Below are 22,017 nucleotides of genomic sequence, written 5' to 3'. Positions count from 1 at the left end.
TTCCAGATGTCGATATATTAAACTATTAACTCTGTCCTCTAGGAAATACTTGCCTTAAACATCTTATATATATTTTTTCCAAAACAGATATTATGGTCTGTGATCCACACGCCTTTATTTCAGCGGGTTAGGCTCTGTCGTTAGAGACGGTTAAAGTTCCCATTCATGAAGTTATAAGGCATTCAGTGTATTGTCAGAAGGTGCTCCTACTGGAGAGTGCGAGACTCATATACGGCAAAGGACTGTTAACTTTTTACAAGAGCCAACGAGAGACCTTCGTTATGACCATTAAACAGCTGACATTTTTTGCTTTGCTCTAAAGATAATTAGGAGATTATCCACACTTGTACTAAAACTGCCATACAGAGTATATCCTACCATGGAGTTGGCTAGGGATCTTGATATTTTGTTGTACAACTTACAGTGCTGACACACAGTTATGCTACAGAGTAGGATGGGTTTCCTGACATGCCTATTAGAATGTGCCTCATGTGTAGAGATCCCATGTGACACAAATCATCGTTTCTATCGTTTTGTGGATCCAAGTCTTCTAACTGAAATTGCTAGCTTCCTTAGGTTTCTGATAGTGAGTTTTTATAAAAATTTTCCGAAATGCTAGTTTCAATTTAGTTAGTCAGATCAACGCAGAGTTATTGCAGCCCGTGAAGCACAATAAAAGTGGAGTTGTCCACTAGAAGGTGCATGTTCTGGCCAAGCAAATGTGTTTTCCAAGTTCTTTACCAATTTTTTTGGCGTATATTTATCATCTGACTCGAATCGTTATACGAGCTTTCTCCAGACGACATTTCAGTGTATGAAATGGACAAGTGTCGTGTTAGCAGATGGTATCGTAAAATGAAACCAGTCACACCCCACTTGCTTCCTAGACCACAGAAGTTTGGCAAGGGGTCAAGAAGATCAAATTACTAAAATTTCTTAAAAATTTGGACTGTCTCGAGCTCGAAGCTTTATGTTTTTAATGGAGGCTCTCTAATTTTCTTTGACCAATCCAATTAACCATTGCCAAAATACGCAAATTGTCGAAATATGCAAAGAGGAAAGAGTGGTCTCTTTACTAAGACTGTGGAAATCTGTGTCCCTTATTGATTCACATCTTCTTCCATTCCGAATTTGAATGCGTGTTCTTCAACTGGTCAGTTGGCCTAATAGTATGACTTGATGTGAGGTGTGATTCTTCTTTATAAGAAGCGTACCAAATTTGACTTTACTGAAAGCCTTCGTCTGGTCTTGTTCGACAGATGGATATGTAGCTTCTTACCACCTGCTACTAAGTCACTGCCTGTGTTGTAAAACCTTTAACGGTATGAGTCGTATACTTAAGCCAATTTCGTTCTATAGAAGGCAACTTAAACCATCATATTTCATTTCTGTCGTTATATTACTGGCAATAAATCGTATCTTATTTGTGTTGAAAAAGTTTTGCACTTCTAGGCAAAGTAGACAAGTAAAGTTTTTATATTTAAACGTTTTGTCACATGCATCTACCCTTTCATACCCGCAAACGATTCTCACGTACCGAATACCTATGCGAAATACAGTATGTCCAACAAAAATTTCTTTCAATGTAGTTTTCAGAATATCAATCCTTTCAGACGGATTAAACATTGCTATATACTTATCCTGATAAATTTCACCTTCTTCGGACAATCGCACCTCTTACTCATTATTCGTAACTTTAATGTGTAAACATATTTTGTTCACGGTATGGGTGGGGGGGGGGGGGGGGCAGAATGTAAGCGTATGTGAGAACAATATGCGTGGGAAAGTTGGTTTGAGCGTAGTTATGGCATGGCGTGCCTTCATATTGTTATCGAAGGTTATGGTCCTGGTATCCGTTTCTTATCGAAAAGTTATTGGTTTGTTATACATAGGTATGTTATCGACGAGGTATTGACGAGTTACCAATTTGTTACCAAAGTGTTACAAATGAGTGCATCGCCGTTCACATGTTTCCTTCGCACTTTAAATACGTTGACAGCGTCAGATTCAACTGGTATAATCATTGCACTGGTGTCATTCGTCAGCTGCCCATCTCTCACTCCATTTGGGCAGTCAACAGATGCATAGAAATAACTTTAATAAGATTATATATTAACGAGCCGGACCCGTGCGCATCTTGCGCAACCAATATAAAAGTCTCTTATCAAATATCAACAGAAATCAGCTGTTCTATCAATCAATTAAAACTTACAGCTTGCGCTGCCATTTGGCGTATGGTAGCAATTGCCGGTAATGCAGTGCAAATATTCACAATACTGCCATAGTACAAATAGATTTCTCACAATCTCACAATCGGTATTTTTAACAAATTATTTTAATAAAATATAGTTAAACAAAAGCAATACGACCAAAATTGCCCAAAGCTCGCTAATAGCCCGAATCTCCGTCTTTTCAACCAAAACTTTATTTAGAGATTTGGATTCCAAATAAGAGCGAAAAAGGAAATAGTATATATGATTACTATATATAGGTATAAGCTAGGCTTAGTATAAGCTGAAAAAATTTAATAAATAAAAATAAATAAAATGTTATAAATAATCTACCGGTTACTTAGCTACGAGTGTCGGTTTGAATTCGAAAATTTATTGACCTATTATTAAAAGCTATCAATTATTTATAGAAATTTATCGATTTGGTATATAAAAGTTATCGATTTGTTATTGAATATTTGTCGGTTTATTATTGAAAAGCTTTCGGTTACTTATGCAAAAATACCACATTGCTATCGAAAAGTTATCGATTTGTTATCAAAAAGTTATCGAGTTAATATCAAAAAGTTGTTGATTTCTGCTCGGTGTCTTACCAATTTGTTGTCGGCGTCTTAGCGATTTTTCACCCGCGACTCACCGGCTTGTTATGAAACAGATATCGAGAAAATTTCTATATAAAATCTATAACATATGTATCTGCATACCCTCCTTAGACAAGCCAATAAGAAACCAATAAGAAGCTTATGACTCCGTGATAACAAGCCGATAACAAACCGATAGCTCGGCAATAATAATGCGCTATGGATAATAAGTCGAAAATGAAACAATAAAGCTTCTATCTGATGAATTGAGAAACATATGTGTGACAAAACCCTCTTATCTGAAATATCTTATGTATGTACTAGGCTTGGAGATCTATTGAACTAAAGAACGAAAGAACTTGATCTTTTAATAGAACTAGTTCGCTGGTTCGTTCAGTAAAGTGAACTAAACTTTTATGTGGCAACTTTGCAAATTAAAATTTCAAAATGTATGGCAACTCACTTCTTTGTCAAAATTAAAACAGCTGATCGAAATTCGCAATGTTTATTTTAGAAGTTTAGTCTTTCAAATTTAATAGTAAGTGTTTCCATTTTACTTTCATAAATTTAACTAGAAAAATGTGTGCTTAATACATAATGATTTGTTTCAGATGCCAAAGCGAAGTGAAATATGGAAACACTTTAAAGAAAGTCGTGCAAAAACAAAATGAAATGCAAGTACTGCCGAATTTCCATAAGTATTGCTGGCGGCATATATGATGTTTAAATCAGGGAGGGATATTTGACTTCAGAATTGAACTATTGAACTAGTTCAATTGGTTGAAGAATAGTTCAATTAGGTGGCCGATCTAGGAGCCAAAAGAACTAGTTCAATGGACTGAACGAACAAGAAGTGAACTAATCTTTTCATAGAACTAAAAAATTCAACTGTAGTATGTATATTAGGGTGGAGTGAATTTATTTTTTTCGAAATCGCGTTTGGCTGACCTCAAGAATGTTGCCTTTTTAGACCAGAAATAAGGTTGAAAATTTTTATTTCACTCATCGTATGTTTAGAGGTGCCCCAACGCAACTAAACTTTGAAAAAGACGCTAGATACAATTTTTTGTTTGCTTGTTATACTCAGTTGAGCAGAGCTCAACTTTTGATTGGATAACGGTTGGTTGAACAGGTATAAAGGAATCGAGATAGATATAGACTTCCATATATCAAAATTACCAGTATCGAAAAAAAATTCGATTGAGTCATGTCCGTCCTTCCGTCCGTCCGTCCGTCTGTCTGTCCGTTAACATAATAACTTGAGTAAATTTTGAGGTATCTTGATGAAATTTGGTACGTAGGTTCCTGGGCACTCATCTCAGATCGCTATTTAAAATTAACGATATTGTCCGATATAACCATGCCCACTTTTTCGATATCGAAATATTCGAAAAAGTGCGATAATTCATTACCAAATACGGATTAAGCGATGAAACTTGGTAGGTGAGTGGAACTTATGACGCAGAATAGAAAACTAGTAAAATTTTGGACAATGGGCGTGGCACCGCCCACTTTTAAAAGAAGGTAATTTAGAAGTTTTGCAGGCTGTAATTTGGCAGTCGTTGAAGATATATGATGAAATTTGGCAGGAACGTTACTCTTATTACTGTGTGTCTGCTTAATAAAAATTTGCAAAATCGGAGAACGACCACTTTTAAAAAATTTTTTTTTAAATTCAAATTTTAAAAGAAAAGTTAATATCTTTACAGTATATAAGTAAATTATGTCAACATTCAACTCCACTAATGATATGTTGCAACAAAATATAAAAAAAAAGAAAATTTCAAAATGGGCGTGGCTCCGCCCTTTTTCATTTAATTTGTCTAGGATACTTTTAATGCCATAAGTCGAACAAAAATCTACCAATAGATTCTCGGACGATAACTGTTTTCTGTGAAGAAGGGCGAAATCGGTTGAAGCCACGCCCAGTTTTTATACACAGTCGACCGTCTGTCCTTCCGCTCGGCCTTTAACACGATAACTTGAGCGAACACGACTCGGGGTGACTCTAGAATTTTTTTGTACGATATGGGTATCAAATGAAAGGTGTTAATGAGTATTTTAAAAAGGAGTGGGCCTTAGTTCTATATGTGGACGCCTTTTCGAGATATCGCCATAAACGTGGACCAGGGGTGACTCTAGAATGTGTTTGTATGATATGGGTATCAAATTAAAGGTATTAATGAGGGTTTTAAAAGGGAGTGGCCCTTAGTTGTATATGTGAAGGCGTTTTCGAGATATCGACCAAAATGTGGACCAGAGTGATCCAGAACTTCATCTGTCGGGTACCGCTAATTTATTTATATATGTAATACCACGAACAGTATTCCTTCCAAGATTCCAAGGGCTTTTGATTTCGCCCTGCAAAACTTTTTCATTTTCTTCTACTTAATATGGTAGGTGTCACACCCATTTTACCAAGTTTTTTTCTAAAGTTATATTTTGCGTCCATATTGGCGGCCACCGTGGTGTGATGGTAGCGTGCTCCGCCCACCACACAGTATGCCCTGGGTTCGAACCCCGGGCAAAGCAACATCAAAATTTTAGAAATAAGGTTTTTAAATTGGAAGACAATTTTTCTAAGCGTGGTCGCCCCTCGGCAGTGTTTGGCAAGCGCTCCGGGTGTATTTCTGCCATGAAAAGCTCTCAGTGAAAACTCATCTGCCTTGCAGATGCCGTTCGGAGTCGGCATAAAACATGTAGGTCCCGTCCGGCCAATTTGTAGGGAAAATCAAGAAGAGCACGACGCAACTTGGAAGAGAAGCTCGGCCTTAGATCTCTTCGGAGGTTATCGCGCCTTACATTTATTTTTTTTTTTATATTTTGCGTCAATAGACCAATACAATTACCATGTTTCCTCCCTTTTTTCGTATTTGGTATATAATTATGGCATTTTTTTCAATTTTCGTAATTTTCGATATCGAAAAATTGGGCGTGGTCATAGTCGGATTTCAGCCATTTTTTACACCAATACAAAGTGAGCTCAGATAAGTACGTGAACTGAGTTTAGTAAAGATATATCGATTTTTGCTCAAGTTATCGTTTTAAAGGCCGAGCGGAAGGACAGACGGTCGACTGTGTATAAAAACTGGGCGCGGCTTCAACCGATTTTGCCCTTTTTCACAGAAAACAGTTATCGATTGGTAAATTTTTGTTCGACTTATGGCATTAAAGGTATCCTAGACAAATTAAATGAAAAAGGGCGGAGCCACGCCCATTTTGAAATTTTCTTTTATTTTTGTATTTTGTTGCATCATATCATTACTGGAGTTGAATTTTGACTTATTTACTTATATACTCTAAAGATATTAACTTTTCTTTTAAAATTCGAATTAAAATTTTTGTTTTTTAAAAAGTGGGCGTGCTCGTTCTCCGATTTTGCTAATTTTTAGTAAGCAGGCATATATTAAAAAGAGTAACGTTCCTGCCAAATTTCATCATGATATCTTCAACGATTGCCAAATAACAGCTTGCAAAACTTCTAAATTGCCTTCTTTTAAAAGTGGGCAGTGCCACGCCCATTGTCCAAAATTTTACCATTTTTCTATTCTGCGTCATAAGTTCAACTAACTTACCAAGTTTCATCGCTTAATCCGTATTTGGTAATGAATTATCGCGCTTTTTTGATTTTTCGAAATTTTCGATATCGAAAAAGTGGGCGTGGTTATTGTCCGATATCGTTCATTTTAAATAGCGATCTGAGATGAGTGCCCAGGAACCTACATACCAATTTTCATTAAGATACCTCAAAATTTACTCAAGTTATCGTGTTAACGGACAGACGGACGGACGGACGGATGGACATGGCTCAATCGATTTTTTTTTTCGATACTGATGATTTTGATATATGGAAGTCTATATCTATCTCGATTCCTTTATACCTGTACAACCAACCGTTATCCAATCAAAGTTAATATACTCTGTGAGCTCTGCTCAACTGAGTATAAAAAAAAAAATCCATAGGGTATCACTCCACCCTAATGTATATAAATGATATAATAGACCGTTCCGATTGGTTCCGAATAAATGTTTAATCAGACACCAAAATATATCAGCTCACCATATATCTTCAATTTATCTTAAAAATTAAGGCCTGGTTTGCTTTCAAACAAATGCACATGGCTAAATCAACTCAAATCGTCATCCTAATCATTTCGGTACACTTATTAGTGGGTTTATAGCTGCTCCTTTAAGGACGCGGACCAAACTTTATATACCTTTTTTTCTCATGAACGGTATAATTAATTAAGCATAGCTGGGCCAAAATCTTCACTTGAAAATTGTACATGAGAATACTTTTTGTTATGCGAGGATGGTCCCACTTCTCTCAGACATACTGTACATGTGAAGTAGGTAGCGCATAACACGTACAAGTATCTTCATTTGCGCACATACATACATATATGTATTTAGAGGACAAACGAGGGCGCGTACGAGGAAGAAATCAATTCTTTGACCTCAAAATCTAACCTCCTAAACGCAATTTCAATAAATAAACCTTTAGCCATACTATAAACAGCATACACATTTCTAAGCATAAGCACTACACCAACAACAAATTGTCATTAAACTTTCCAAATCACTTTTCGCTTTGCAAAATATTTATTTCTTTCCAAGTTAGCAAAAGTGAAAGTAAACGTAACTGTATGTGTGTGTGAATAAATTTCCGTATTCACACATTTACAACAAAATATCATCCCATATTCTTACGTTGCAAAGCTTTACAATCCAGCAATGTCTCACACAAGAAAGTACTTACATATCAAATCGTACAAATATGTACACAGATCAATAGGGAGCTAACTCTAAAATCTGAAATTTGGAAGTTATGTGTACCTCCGGACTTCTTAGTTTAATACCTACCGAACTGTGTGGTTGGTTGGAGTGGCGAGTCCTAATTGACTCCAATTAGCGCTCATGCACCGTTTTGATACCCCAAACTCGCGAGTTAACCAATGAAAGGGTGTTTTAAGAAGTCTAATAAACATTTTCACGCACTTCAGGGAAAACCCGTCCCCATATATCCATTCCGTGGAGTTTATAAATTTGAGAAGCTCTACCGGCATAACATCCTTGAGTTCTGGGAGGCTTTCGAAAAAGGGCTTTCCAAGAAACATTATCCTCCTTCGACAGTGTGCTGGGCATTCGCACAGCAGATGCTCAACCATTTCCTCCACCCCCGGACGTTTGTAGCTGCGACAGGAGGTATGGTGTTCCAGTCTAATCCATGCCCCATGTACCCCAAATATCCAATGCCCCGTGAGCACCGCAACTACTCTGGATATATCCCTTCTGTTCATCTTAAGGATAGCTACAGATCGTTTTTCGTTATATAATGGCCACATACTATTGGAAACTCTACAGGTCCGCAGCCGATTCCACCTATTGTTGGCCTCACTCAACCATGCTGGGAGATGCTACCCTTGCTAAGTGCCAGGGGTGCAAGGACCTCCTTCGCTCCTGAAACAGCAAGAGCCGCTCCACGCCGTGCCAGCTCATCCTTCATCTCGTTACCCTGTATGTTTCGATGCCCCGGTACCCATATCAGGGTAACGATCTGCCGAAACGCCGGCATCATGGCGCTCTCCCTACATTGCCCAACCAGGGTTGATGATATCGTCTCTGACCCAAGGTCCCCAATAGCCGCCTGGCTACCGGAGAAAATGGCTACCCTGTTACCGTTGCCATTGATATCCATTAACGCTTTACACGCCTCTTGGATAGCGAAAATCTCAGCTTGAAACACGCTTGCCGAGTCGGGAAGCCGCATACATAAGGACATGGGAGAGACAGTCGCAAATACTCCCGCTCTCACTCCACAAGCCATTTTAAATCCGTCTGTGAAAACCGAGATGTAGAATCTCTGAGTGATCCTCCCATCTTTCCAATCTTTCCTTGTGGGGAAGAGAATTGTGCAGTTTGTGTCGAAGAGTTTCCTTGGACATATGTAGACCGTTTTTGACAAGATGCGGGTATCAATAATATTGAGCAGAATACGGGCGTGCCTGTATGTACGCTCCCTCCAAAGGCCCAACTCCCGAAGCCTTAGGGCCCCTTGAGATGCCGTTTTTGTGATAAAGAGATCTACCGGTGGAGCATTGCATATCTCTTTTAAAACTCCGAAGGGCCCGACCTAATTGCCCCTGTGATAGCTCCGCAGGCAGATCGTTGAACTTTCCCTAGCATGTTAATTATGTATTTCCCATGCCCCATATGTCAGACTTGGTCGAATAACTGCCTTATACATCCATGCCATGAGGTCTGGCCTCAGACCCCACTTTTTACCTAGCATTCCTTTACAGGCGTACATAGCCCCGTAGGCTACCGAACTGTATACTCGACTTACTAATAACTCCACTAATCAGCGAGAAAAGGCTTTGTAAAAAAATAAAAATTGCATTAGCTCATACATATGTATGTGGGAAGCAGTCAGTTTTTCGCGTTTTCTGAACGTTAAGCTATTTTGAGTTGCTCGCTGTTTTGATTTAGGTCTGCGATATATACGTACATACATATTTTGTAAGCCTATATAAGTGTGTAAATTCAATTTCCTTTAAAAAAACATATAAATAAAAAAGGGGAAGAATCAGCATTTTATTTCTTTAGGGTTAAATCCACTTCAAAAAAGGATTATTTTGCATACGTTTTCTTTATAGTCGTAAGTAGTGATGTAAGTATTATCAAATTTCTTTTGAACACTCAGTTCTGAGTAGCCTGGAAAATCCATAGCACAATCAGCAATACAAAAACACTCAACTCGTTCAATCCTCCTCTTCAAGATCACAGAAAAACTGCTTTCTAGGCTAAAATTATGGACGTCACATAGCCTGGATCAGTTAAATTTACAATCGATACACTTATCAAAAGAATGAAAGTTGAAACAATTGGATTCCGGTGCAAACTCCGGTTAGGACGAAAACGGCGGCCTTGTAAGCGATGTGCAGTGAGTACTTCGAATATGCCCGGAACACCTATATGCCCTCTTAAATGGAGACAGTGTTGTACCGCCCAGTGATGTTGAACCCGATCCCGCAATCGATGATGATATAATTAATGTTCCTCCACCCGATTATGGTGAACTCAGAATGGCAGTAAGCGGATTAAAAAACAACGACTCAAATACGTATGCGAGGAGTTGGTAAGGCGCATGCATCAGTTCCTTTGCAATGTATGATCGGACGAGTGCATGCCTGACGATTGAAATCTAAGTGTTCTTTGCCCAGTCCACTAAAAGTAAGATCTTGCAAACTGCGCCAACTATCGCCATATCAGCATTCTTAATATCGCATATAACGCCTTGTCAAGCGAACTGCGTGAATGATTGAATCCCACTGTGAATTGGCCCATTGGACCCTATCAGTGCAGATTAAGACCTGGTAAATATGCCATCAACCAGATCTTCACTATGCGCCAAATGTTGGAAAAACGAAAAAATTGGCACACTTCACCTCATAGTCGATTTTAAAGCTGCCTTCGACAGCACGAAAAGGATCTGCTCATATGCCACTACGTATAAATTAGGTTTCTCCGCAAAATTATACGGCGTCATCTTAGTCAGAATTGGAAAGGACCTCTCTGAGCCGTTTGAAACTCAACGAGGTTTCAGGCAGGGTGACACCATATAGTGCGACCTCTTTAATTTGAAGCTGGATAAAATCATACCAACCGCAGAACTTAACCGATCTGAAATAATAATTTCTGCTTATAAAGAGTCACCCCGTCTGAAGCCTCGTTTGGCTTCGATCGGCTCAGAGAAGTCCTACCCAATCCTGACTGAACTGATGGTGTCACTCAACATCATTTTGCACAGCCGTATAAGTTTCACGGGGAAACCAAATTCAGAAATAGCAGCATAAAGGCAAATCTTTTTCGTGCGGCTCGACGAAGAGGTGATTTGTGTCAATCCCTTTTTCGGGCTCGTGAGTTCTCCAAGATTTGGCGCATAATGAAATTTAGTCGGTGGTAGATTTACCAGGTCTGAGACCGTATTGATAACGTTCAATTATGCGATTCAAGTTGGGCTCCAATCTTTCGCACAACATTGGCAGCACCTTATATGCGATACTAAGGAGGCTGATTCCGCTTTAGTTGGCGCAGTTTGAAGGATTCCCTTCTTGTAGACTTGGCAAAGAACACGTAGATTACAATCATCTGGCATGTACTCGTCCAACCATATTTTGCAAAGAAGCTGATGCATACGCCTTATCTACTCCTCGCCGCCGTATTTGAATGCAAAACGCCCGCGGCCTTGTTGTTTTATCAATCTGGTTATGTCTTTATTTCTTCCATTTAAAAGAAAAGTATTAAGCACTTACTCGACATTGACTACAAGAAGTAGTACCTGACTTGAAGTCTTTATCGTCAGAATCGTTTTCACAGGTTACAATGCGGCGTTGAACACAACAATTTTTTCGCACATAATATTTCAATGGAGTTTTTTAAACTAAATATAGACTATCAAGAACCCAACCTGCGCTGCGATGCGTTTTCTGGAGGGGGTTGGCGCAAGGCAATACACGTGTGGACCCGTTGTTACAAAGAAATGGAAGAAGTAGGCTTTGCGGTATACTCCGCTGATCCGGAGATCCAAGATGCCAGATCTCTGTATTTTTTTCAGGGAATGAGGTACCAGTGACTATAGCGGAAGAAACACTGGAGGAAAATAGCTTAAACTGCAGCCGCATCAAAATATACAGCTAAGAAGCAATTAAGGCATGGTACAACATCCTAAAATGTGTTAGAGTGTTCGCAATCCCTGGAATAAATCTGGTGAAATCAAGCGCGGGCTGTAAAATGTTGGAGATCATGTGCAGTTCTTACAACCTTGGACTAACAACTTTACTCTTATCATTGAAAGGAACAGGTAGTGCGCTCATGGTGGGTACTTTTGACTGGACACTACCTTCAGGTGGCACACACATACTTTTAAATTATAACTTGCCAGTGATAGTATATATAATGTGGCGAATGTTGACATCACTAGGCTGTTAGTAAATAATCACGCAACAACAAAAACATTAAAGCGAGCCACACTGGTGTACATGAACACATAAATCATCATTTAAACACATACATAGAAGACGACGAAAAGATATCTCACACACACTCACATGTAGTCATCAGCCGAAGTAGTTACTTACACAAACACACGCATATGACTATAAGAAACGCATAAACTACAAATATACTCATATCCCGCTGGTAACCAAGCAGGCGATACTAGAAGGGGAAACGTCTAGACCTTTGGAGAAATATGCTGACGAGGCAACAGAGAGTATAAAAGCAGGGCAAACTGAGGAATGACTAATCAGTTTTGATTTAAACACGCTATTGGTTGTGAAGTATAATTGTGAGGTACTCCCAAAGTAATCTAAATAAAGACTGGTTTGCAATACTGAACATTGGAGTGATTTATTCAACAATTTAGCGATTCGAACGTTAGCAGAAGGTTTCATATAAGCGGAATTCCCCTAAATTCGTTACAATAAGAAGTGCGGGTTGGAGGAGGAAACGATCGAGCACGTTTTGTGCACGTGCCCTGCGCTCAATAGGCTAACACTACAGCTGTTAGGAATGATACAGCTATCAGATCTAGAAACAGCAAGTGGCATAGGCATAGAAAACGTCAAGTATTTGCCAAGAGGAAGGAGTTATAGGTCCTGGTTTCTGATAGTTCTTTTTAGTTTGATCGTTGAGCAAACTTCTGGTAATACTACGGTGTGTTTCAGTCTATGTGAGTCCTAAAAGAACGCGTTGTTCAACCTAACCCTTAAACTAAATTTATGTGTCTTGAAAAGTTTATCACAAAAATCCAGACGACAATCTGAGCTTTCATGTGGTATATTCTAAATAGTAAAAAAAAGTGGCAGGCTGCCAACCGCCTCAGAAGTTCTTCATTAAAATTTATTGTACATTTATGTACGCCCGGGCATACTTACCATATCATTGTAATAAAAAATAGATAATAAGATTGTATACTAATTTGCTAACATAAATTTGTTTTTCATTGCTGAATTGTCATTTTTAAGATTCACGCATGACAAATTTCAAACCGCAACAAATGAATCTTACTTGAGCATGCTGAAGTTTCTGTATGTGTTTTGTGTTGTTGTTATCAAGTTTATAGATATATTATTTGTCGTATCAATCCTTTCCTTTATAAACCCAAAACTTGTGTACGTATGTAAATATGTATGTATGGGCGTTAAATTTTTGGTTGAGATTATATTGTCATATTAGGGGATTAATTTCAGGATTAGACGAGGACCGGATATAATTGGAGCGGAAACGGTAAAGCCATTTAAAAACAAGTAAGGAAGTCTAAGTTTGGGTGTAGCCGAACATTACATACTCAGCTGAGAGCTTTGGAGACAAAATAATGGAGAATCACCATGTAGGAAAATGAACCTAGGGTAACCCTGGAATGTGTTTGTATTACATGGGTATCAAATGGAAGGTATTAAAGATTATTTTAAAAGGAAGTGGGCCATAGTTCTATAAGTGGACGCCATTTCGGGATATCGCCATAAAGGTGGACCAGGTGTGACTCTAGAATGTGTTTATACGATATGGGTAAAGGTATTAATGAGGGTTTTAAAAGGGAGTGGCCCTTAGTTGTATATGTGAAGGCGTTTTCGAGATATCGACCAAAATGTGGACCAGGGTAACCCAGAACATCATCTGTCGGGTACCGCTAATTTATTTATATATATGTAATACCACGAACAGTATTCCTTCCAAGATTACAAGGGCTTTTGATTTCACCCTGCAGAACTTTTTCATTTTCTTCTACTTAATATGGTAGGTGTCACACCCATTTTACAAAGTTTTTTCTAAAGTTATATTTTGAGTCAATAAACCAATCCAATTACCATGTTTCATCCATTTTTTCGTATTTGGTATAGAATTATGGCATTTTTTTTAATTTTTCGAAATTTTCGATATCGAAAAAGTGGGCGTGCTCATAGTCGGATTTCGACCTTTTTTTATACCAATGCAAAGTGAGTTCAGATAAGTACGTGAACTGAGTTTAGTAAAGATATATCGATTTTTGTTCAAGTTATCGTGTTAACGGCCGATCGGAAGGACAGACGGTCGACTTTGTATAAAAACTGGGCGTGGCTTCAACCGATTTTGCCCATTTTCACAGAAAACAGTTATCGCCATAGAAGAGATACCCTTACCAATTTCACAAGGATTGCTAATTTTTTTCGGCTTATGGCATTAAAAGTATTCTAGACAAATTAATTGAAAAAGCGCGGAGCCATGCCCATTTTGAAATATTCTTTTATTTTTGTATTTTGTTGCACCATATCATTACTGTAGTCGAATGTTGACATAATTTACTTATATGCTGTAAAGATATTAAATTTTTTGTTAAAATTTGACTTTAAACATTTTTTTCTTTAAAAAGTAGGCGTGTTCGTCACCCGATTTTGCTAATTCTTATTTAGCACATATATAGTGATAGAAGTAACGTCCTGCAAAATTTCATCATGATATCTTCAACGACTGCCAAATTGCAGCTTGCAGTGCCACGCCCATTGTCCAAAATTTTACCAGTTTTCTATTCAGCGTAATGAGGTCAACCCACCGACCAAATTTCATTGCTTTACCCGACTTCGGTAATGAATTATCGCGCTTTTTCTGTTTTTCGAAATTTTCGATATCGAAAAAGTGGGAGTGGTTATAGTCCGATTTCGTTCATTTTAAATAGCGATCTGAGACATACCAAATTTCATTTAAGGTACCTCAACATTTACTCAAGTCATCGTGTTTACGGACGGACGGACGGACATGGCTAAATGAATTTCTTTTATTCGCCCAGATCATTTTGATTTATAGCAGTCTATATCTATCTCGATTAGTTTATGCCGTTACGGATTACCGTTATGCGAACAAAATTAATATACTCTGTGAGTTCTGCTCACCTGAGTATAATCAAGAGCGGATACTATTTAAAATGCCTTCTTTGAAGCGAATTTTTTAACCAAACTCATTAATTCTATTTACTAAAGCTTAAACTTGCATTACTTAAATTTGAATCATCGAAGTGAACGAAAAGCTCAGTGCACCTTGAGCGCTCTTCAATCTTATTCACTGTTATTCCTATTGTGGTGAAGCCTTCGACAGCTGCCGATATGTCGGTTAGAGCTTTCAGATCTTCCCAAATGAGTTTTCTTACTTCAATTAATACTTTTTTCACACAAAAGATGGCGAAGGGCAAATCGCGGTATTCAAGGAGTTGTGTAGTGCAAATCCTTTAAAGGGGTACTTTTCTAAGCTAATTGTCAAACTCATCTACCCGTTGCGTATACTGTTTCTTCAGCAGGCGAGGCTATGACGACCCCATACCCTCACCTAGACGCTTCAAAGTGGTCATATCAAATTGTTACCGAGGTAGTCGGGCTAGCTCCTGCTATTTTCCGGAAAGTATTGCAGGACCATTAACATCGATTAAGCTTACCAAGACCTTCGGACAGACTCCTTATAGTTACAAGAAGAAAAAAAGTGGATAAATCGAATAGGACACGCTTAATGTCTCTCAATGTCACTGTATTGTTGCTGTGTTAATCGCCCCACTTAATAGGCGCAGCCATTCACAACAAACATCAAAGGCCTCAACCGGCCAAGGAAAGTTGCAGTTTAAACACGGTTGGATCACAGGAATGTTGCCGTTAGAAGCGTAGGTCACACATTATAATTGAAAATATGATTGCTGCCATTGGGGACATACATTACGTCGGGGTTGCATCTGGATAACAAAGAGTTTCACCTGTTTCAATATCCAGAACGAAGTTTAGGCGAGGTGACTCGTGTTTTCCTTGCTAGTCAGTTTTCTTCCTATACAAGGGTTAGATAGTGTTTACTGATAACGGGGTAACCGGGCGCAGATTTGCTTACCAATTCGGTGTGTGTTGGGCCAAAGGCCCCCTTATGATTATCAGGATCAAACGGCTAACGGTAAGAGGACATTGGTATATGGGCCCACCGTATTGTTCATGAAAGTAGCGCACCACGAAGCTGGGTGGTGGCTTCGCTTCAAGCAAGTAGCAGCCAGGTTACACTTTGAATATTTTGAAAGCTGTCGGTGAGTTCTGGCAGGGAGCACGTTCAAGTAGATACCTCCAGCAAACCCCTTGATTTCCCTTATTAATCTATGTAGGAACGAAATATCCACCTGCGATATCTCCACCAGATTTAGGCCGATCTTCACTTCCAATTCGCATATGGCTCCTTTTTTAACATTTCCTTCAAAATGGCACGACCTACATGTGTTATGTCGACGGCAGCTGAATCTCCACTGAGAAGCTCTTCATTGCATAAATATTCTGGGCGCGTTTTCCAAACAACTGCCATGCGCCAACACCGCTTAGGAAAACTGTTTTATTGAAAAAAAAAATCTTTCTCAATTTGCTTTGTCCCAGACTTGAACTCAGGATCTTCTTCGTGGTGGGAGGAGCACGCTACCACCACATCACAGCGGCTGTCAATGTAAAGTGGCACTACATGACGCTACATCAACACGTAAATTGTGAACTCTCTTCTCATAGATAGGTCTTTTCCGCTAATCGTGCAAATGGCTTGTAGTAAATTTACCAGACCTAAAGCCGCATTGACTGCCGTTCCCTCCAAAAAGTTAAGTAATGGATAGTATTTTCCATTGTCGGACATCGGAGAAAAAAATTACCAAAGAATAAAAATGTATTATTTTACTTAATTCTTTAATAAAAATTGAGACGACAATTATTTTTCGCATCCCATCACTCCTGATGGACTCTGCTGCACAGCCAGCAAAAACCAAGCAGCCATTCAGTATTCAATTTACCATTGTTTGTGTTTTAATAAAAAAAGGTCAATCAGTTTTATTGCCTTCTTTATTTTTATTTCTTTTTTCGTTTCCACACTGGCACACTTAATATATTTCCCGTTGACCTATATTCACTTCTGACACATACATACACACATACATTCTTTATAAGGACTTACCACAGCTCAGTTTCATTAGCTAATAAAAATTAATATAAGCGCATCAAATCACTTCCTTTGTACACTCAATCAAATAGGTGGATGCAGGTTTGTGCCATAGACAAGTTTAGACAAATATAGTCATTTCATTGTTTACATATTTTCTCGCCATTTGTCAAATAAATAATAGTACGAAACTGCTTTGACTGACAAGTTGTTTATCTCACTAAGTTCAGTTCCCCTAGTCCGGCCATCACTTTTTAAATGAATGCCTGAATGGCTGGCAAATAGTTCTCATATTCCCACCTCAGTCTGACATGTCCGTTTTTATGTATGTATGTAAATATATTTGTAGGCACTCTCGCAGAATCATGGCAGGTTATGTATGTATGTGTAATGAATATGCTCGTATGATACGTTTATGTCCTTGCATTTTCTCCATACTCTCCTGGAATTTCTCCTCAAGTTAAATGAGAATATACAAAAATGATTCTCATAACCAAACAAAAATATTCATTACTGTTAAGCAACAACAAAAATGCGGCCAAAGGTTCAAACACCTTCTCGTTCGGAGTCAACACGTCTACACACATACATATTAACAAGTTTTAAACTACATATGCATGCATGAAAAATGTACATCAGAAAGTACACTGGAGAAAATTGTATTGATTAAGCATCAGTTTAAGTTTTTGTGGACCTTTGCATATAGTAGACAAAGTTTTTTCTGAGAAAAGAAAAAGACATCGAGAGTATCTGTTAACAATTTTAAAAGTTTTGAAAAAAAAAATTCAGGGAAAACTATACAAATATTTGTTGAAAAACAAAAATTTAAAGACAAAAAATTTGTTTTTGGCTTAGAAAGAGCTTTATTAATGTGTCACGGCTAGGGGAATTCTGAACGTAAGATTAGGATGTATTTGAAAGCGTAGTCTTTGTAAGAAGAATGCTATATGGGGGATACATGAAGGATGTATGTTAATGCAGGCGTAGTGTGTAATGTTGGTGTATGCACCGTATGGAGTACTAGAGAGTGTGCAAGCGTAGGCGTAGTGTGCGGTATTAGCATGCTATACAGAGTAATAGGGAAATCACACAGCAACACAGGCGAATTTAGTACCAGGTGTTGTTATCCCAATAGCTGATTGCTGATTGAAATTTTGATTATTTTCCATACAACGCCTTGTACAACAATAAGTTAGTCAATCGAAATCAATGAAAATTTTCTTTTGATCAATGAAAATTTTCTTTTGCAGAAGAATGTCAAGCACGGCGAATTGGTTGAAATCGCTTTGTCACCGCCTGTTACGGATTCGCCTTGCCTATGTACATATAATTTGAAGTCTTTGAGAATATACACATTTTTTGTGCATGCAAGTCTGGAACAGGATAGATGCTGTTTTGTTAGAAATAAGAAAACAGAGCAAACATGGGCAAATGCGTGATTTATATAACTGATACAAAAAATGTTTACAAAAGCAAAGCACTTGGTTAGGTATTCAGGTTTAAGTTGAAATTAGTTTCATTTTTGGGTTTTGTTGATTGTAACATACTTGTACGTTATTTGATAAGTTTATAGATGCAATAAAGTGAAAAACGACAAAAAATTAAAATTTTAATTAATAATATTTAATAAAATTAAAAAATTTTACAAAATAAAATAAAAGAACCCAAAATAGAATAAAAAGTTAAATACAATAAGATAAAATTACTACTGTGAAGTCTGTAACTACAAAACCTTCTGCACAAAGTGAATGCAACGAAAATTTTAATCGCCGTAAGCCAAATTTTGTTGGATCAAATATAAGTACAGGAGGCCTACTCTGTATTGCGATGCGAAAGAAAAAATACGCGAAATCGCAAAATCGGTACTCTGTATCTTGACATTCGCATGTATATTTTGAGTTTCGCATTCACATTTTGCCCATTCGCAATTTTTCTCCCTTTTCGCATTGCCGGCACTCTGTAAAGCGAAAGCGAATGTCAAACAGCATTCATTTTCGCATTTTTCTTGCTACAAGTATTAGGCATTCGCATTGTTCAAATATGTAAGTATTAATTGATGATTTTATAAATTGATATCTTTATATTCATTTAAAAATATATAGGACAACTCAAAAAACAAAACAAACACAAAAGCAACAATTTGTAATCCTAGTGGACTTAAAATACATAAATAAATAACAATTAAATCGAAACCACTTTTTTATAAAGCATTTCTATTTGAAATCATGTCATTTTTTATTTGTTCTCTGATACAACTAGCAATATTTCCTATTCTATGATTTTCCACGTTTTCTGTATTTATCACGTTAACTTCTTCCAGTTCAATTTCTAAACTGGGAGGATTTCTTCATTTAAATCAATCCTTTCTTCATTTAAATCGTTCCATAATGCTACAGAATCCTTTTTTTAATTTGTTCAACAAAAATTAATCGTTTGCCGAAATTGTAATCGCCTTGTTTCTTTTGTTCTCTTTCTTTGAGTTTGGTCAGTGATGCATACTCAAGCAAAAAATTAGCGAAAAATAAAAAAGCGACATTGTTAGCGATGCGATTGCGCTACAGCGTTCCAATTACCTTTCGCATCGCAATTTATTTTCGCATCGCAATACAGAGTAGGCCCCCAGAATTGAGTGTAGTTAGTATGAGTTGGCTGCGCTTATCGTCATTTCAGCCATCAGTTTCCTCTAACTATATCATTAGTTATCTGGTAAGACATCTGAAGGCTGATAAGTCTAACTTTGCCTGCAAAAGGCTTATAAAAAATGACACTCCACTTGACTCATTAACAAAAGTCAACTTTAAGCTTGGTGTTACTGAAACACTATATGATGCCGTTTTATCACCAGGGGGCCTACTCTGTATTGCGATGCGAAAGAAAAAATACGCGAAATCGCAAAATCGGTACTCTGTATCTAGACATTCGCATGCATATTTCGACATTCGCATGCACATTTTGCCCATTCGCAATTTTTCTCCCTTTTCGCATTGCTAGCACTCTGTATAGCGAAAGCGAATGTCAAACAGCATTGATTTTCGCATTTTTCTTGCTACAACTAATAGGCAGTTGCATTGTTCAAATATGTAAGTATTAATTGATGATTTTATAAATTGATATCTTTATATTAATTGTATATTCTTTTAAAAATATATAGGGCAACTCCAAATACTAAACAAACACAAAAGCAACAATTTGAAATCCTAGTGGATTTCATGGCAACACACCCAGATTTGGCCAAAGCGTTACTTAAAACGCCCAACGCAAAGACAGCGGCCAATAATTTATGGAAGAGTGTAACTTCCCAACTAAATGCAACCCAACGAAAGCAACTCAATAAAAGTCCTAAACGAGATGAATAACAATTTGAAGAACATTTCCAAAACCATGGGACTTATATTCAAAATAGAAAAAAAAGCTAAATTTTGCCAAACAACAATTTGTCCATAATTAAAGAATGGGCCGTGAGAATTTAAGAATAAAATTAACGGTCACTTCTTCCGGTTCAATTTCTGAACTGGGAGGATTTTCAACATTGAACATTATACAAATATTGTGCAGAGCACAACAAATAATAAGCATTTGCACCACTTTTGTTGGAACATAATGCAACTGTGTTGAAGCCAAAAGGCAGCAAAATCGACCTTTTAAAATACGAAAAACTCTCTCAATTAGTAATGCAGAAGTGGAGCGAATTTTCAGCACCATGAACAATGTTAAAACAAAGCAGCGTAACAGGTTACATTTAAAAATGTTAAATTCAATTTTATATGTAAGATACAGACTAAGGAAAGAAAATAAGTGCTGCCATGATTTACAAACGATCTCATTGAACTAATGAACAAATCAAATATTTATTGCAATTCATCAGATGATGAAGAATCCAGTGATATTGAAATATTTTTAGAAAATATGTATATTTTTATCTCACACCTACTACCGTTTATATGTATATCCTGTTGCAAACAGTGAAATAGTTGTAGCAGTAGTAGAGAAGTGGTCAAATGATTAACTTTAAAATATTTGTATAAAACACAGATTGCATCTTTAAATTATATTTAGAGTAAAAATTAATTTACATTTTTTACTAGATGTATAAATTGTTTAAAATGCTAAAATTCTTATGAAAAATGAATAAAATCCTTGAAAAATTGCCTTGAATATTTAGCTTTTTAGCTTAAAATTTGTTTTTAGCTTTTTTGGCCATTTAGCTTCTTTTCTGAAAAAGTTCTGGCAACACTGGGTCAGTGATGCATACTCAAGCAAAAAATAAGCGAATAATAAAAAAGCGACATTGTTAGCGATGCGATAGCGCTTCACAGTTCCAATGTCCTTTCGCATCGCAATTTTATTTCGAATCGCAATGCCTTTCGCATCGCAATACAGAGTAGGCCCCCAGAATTGTGGCCTGCTGGGGTGAACGTTCGGTCATTTCGTATTTCGTAAAGACAGGGATGCAGAAAAAACTGGGCGTTCTCGAGGTGGAGTTGTACTTCTTGCAGCTCATGGCAAGTATAAGGCTCCCCTAATTCAGCTGGATAATAACGATTCGCTACTTGACCAACTCTGTGTTAATGTTAGTGGCTCTAAGTACTCCGGCTCTCTATTCTTGATGGCATCTAATATTCCGCCGAATAGTTCTGAAGATCTTTATAAAGCTCATGCTGACAATATTTAGGTGACTTTAATCTAAGTGATGTCACTTGGTCTCAGGGTTTCTGTGGCTGGGGCCTCATCCCAAATAATATATCGAAGTCCTATGAGAATTATTTTTTAGATAACATGCTAAGCTTGCTGCAAATCAATAGCTTCACTAACAGGCTTGACAAAATATTAGATCTTATATTCCTCAGTTATAATATTAATTTTAACATATCCGAATGCCGTACACCATTTGCTCCGTCGGATATGCATCACACTACTATTGTTCTTAAACTTGAGTTGTATGAGTTTTGTGTACCCTCTGTAAATGATGATATCGCTTTTAATTTTGCACGGTGCGACATGTCTATACTTAACCATGTTTTCTGGGAAATTAACTGGGTTGATCTTTTTTCCTCTCCAGATGTTAGCATTTACTCTGAAATATTTAGATCAACGCTTTTTGACCTATGTTTAAGGCCTGTTCCAGTCTTTAAGAAAACCCATATAAATTACCTTGGTATTCTAGGGATTTAAAAAAATTGAAGAATTTGCGAAACATATACTACAAAAAGTTTAGTCAGACCAAGAATCTG

General features: G+C 37.4%; 1 protein-coding gene across 1 annotated transcript in view; it reads right to left on the bottom strand.

Moving 5' to 3' along the window:
• Positions 1–22,017, bottom strand: part of SIFaR (SIFamide receptor) — a 310,116-nt gene that overhangs the window by 118,350 nt on the left and 169,749 nt on the right. The gene's annotated exons all lie outside the window — the stretch shown is intronic.

The sequence above is a fragment of the Eurosta solidaginis genome, chromosome 1, assembly GCF_040869045.1.
Source record: "Eurosta solidaginis isolate ZX-2024a chromosome 1, ASM4086904v1, whole genome shotgun sequence".
In the NCBI taxonomy this organism is placed as follows: domain Eukaryota; kingdom Metazoa; phylum Arthropoda; class Insecta; order Diptera; family Tephritidae; genus Eurosta; species Eurosta solidaginis.
The sequence above is the reverse complement of the archived record's forward strand: the minus strand, read 5'-3'. Positions and strand labels throughout refer to the sequence as shown.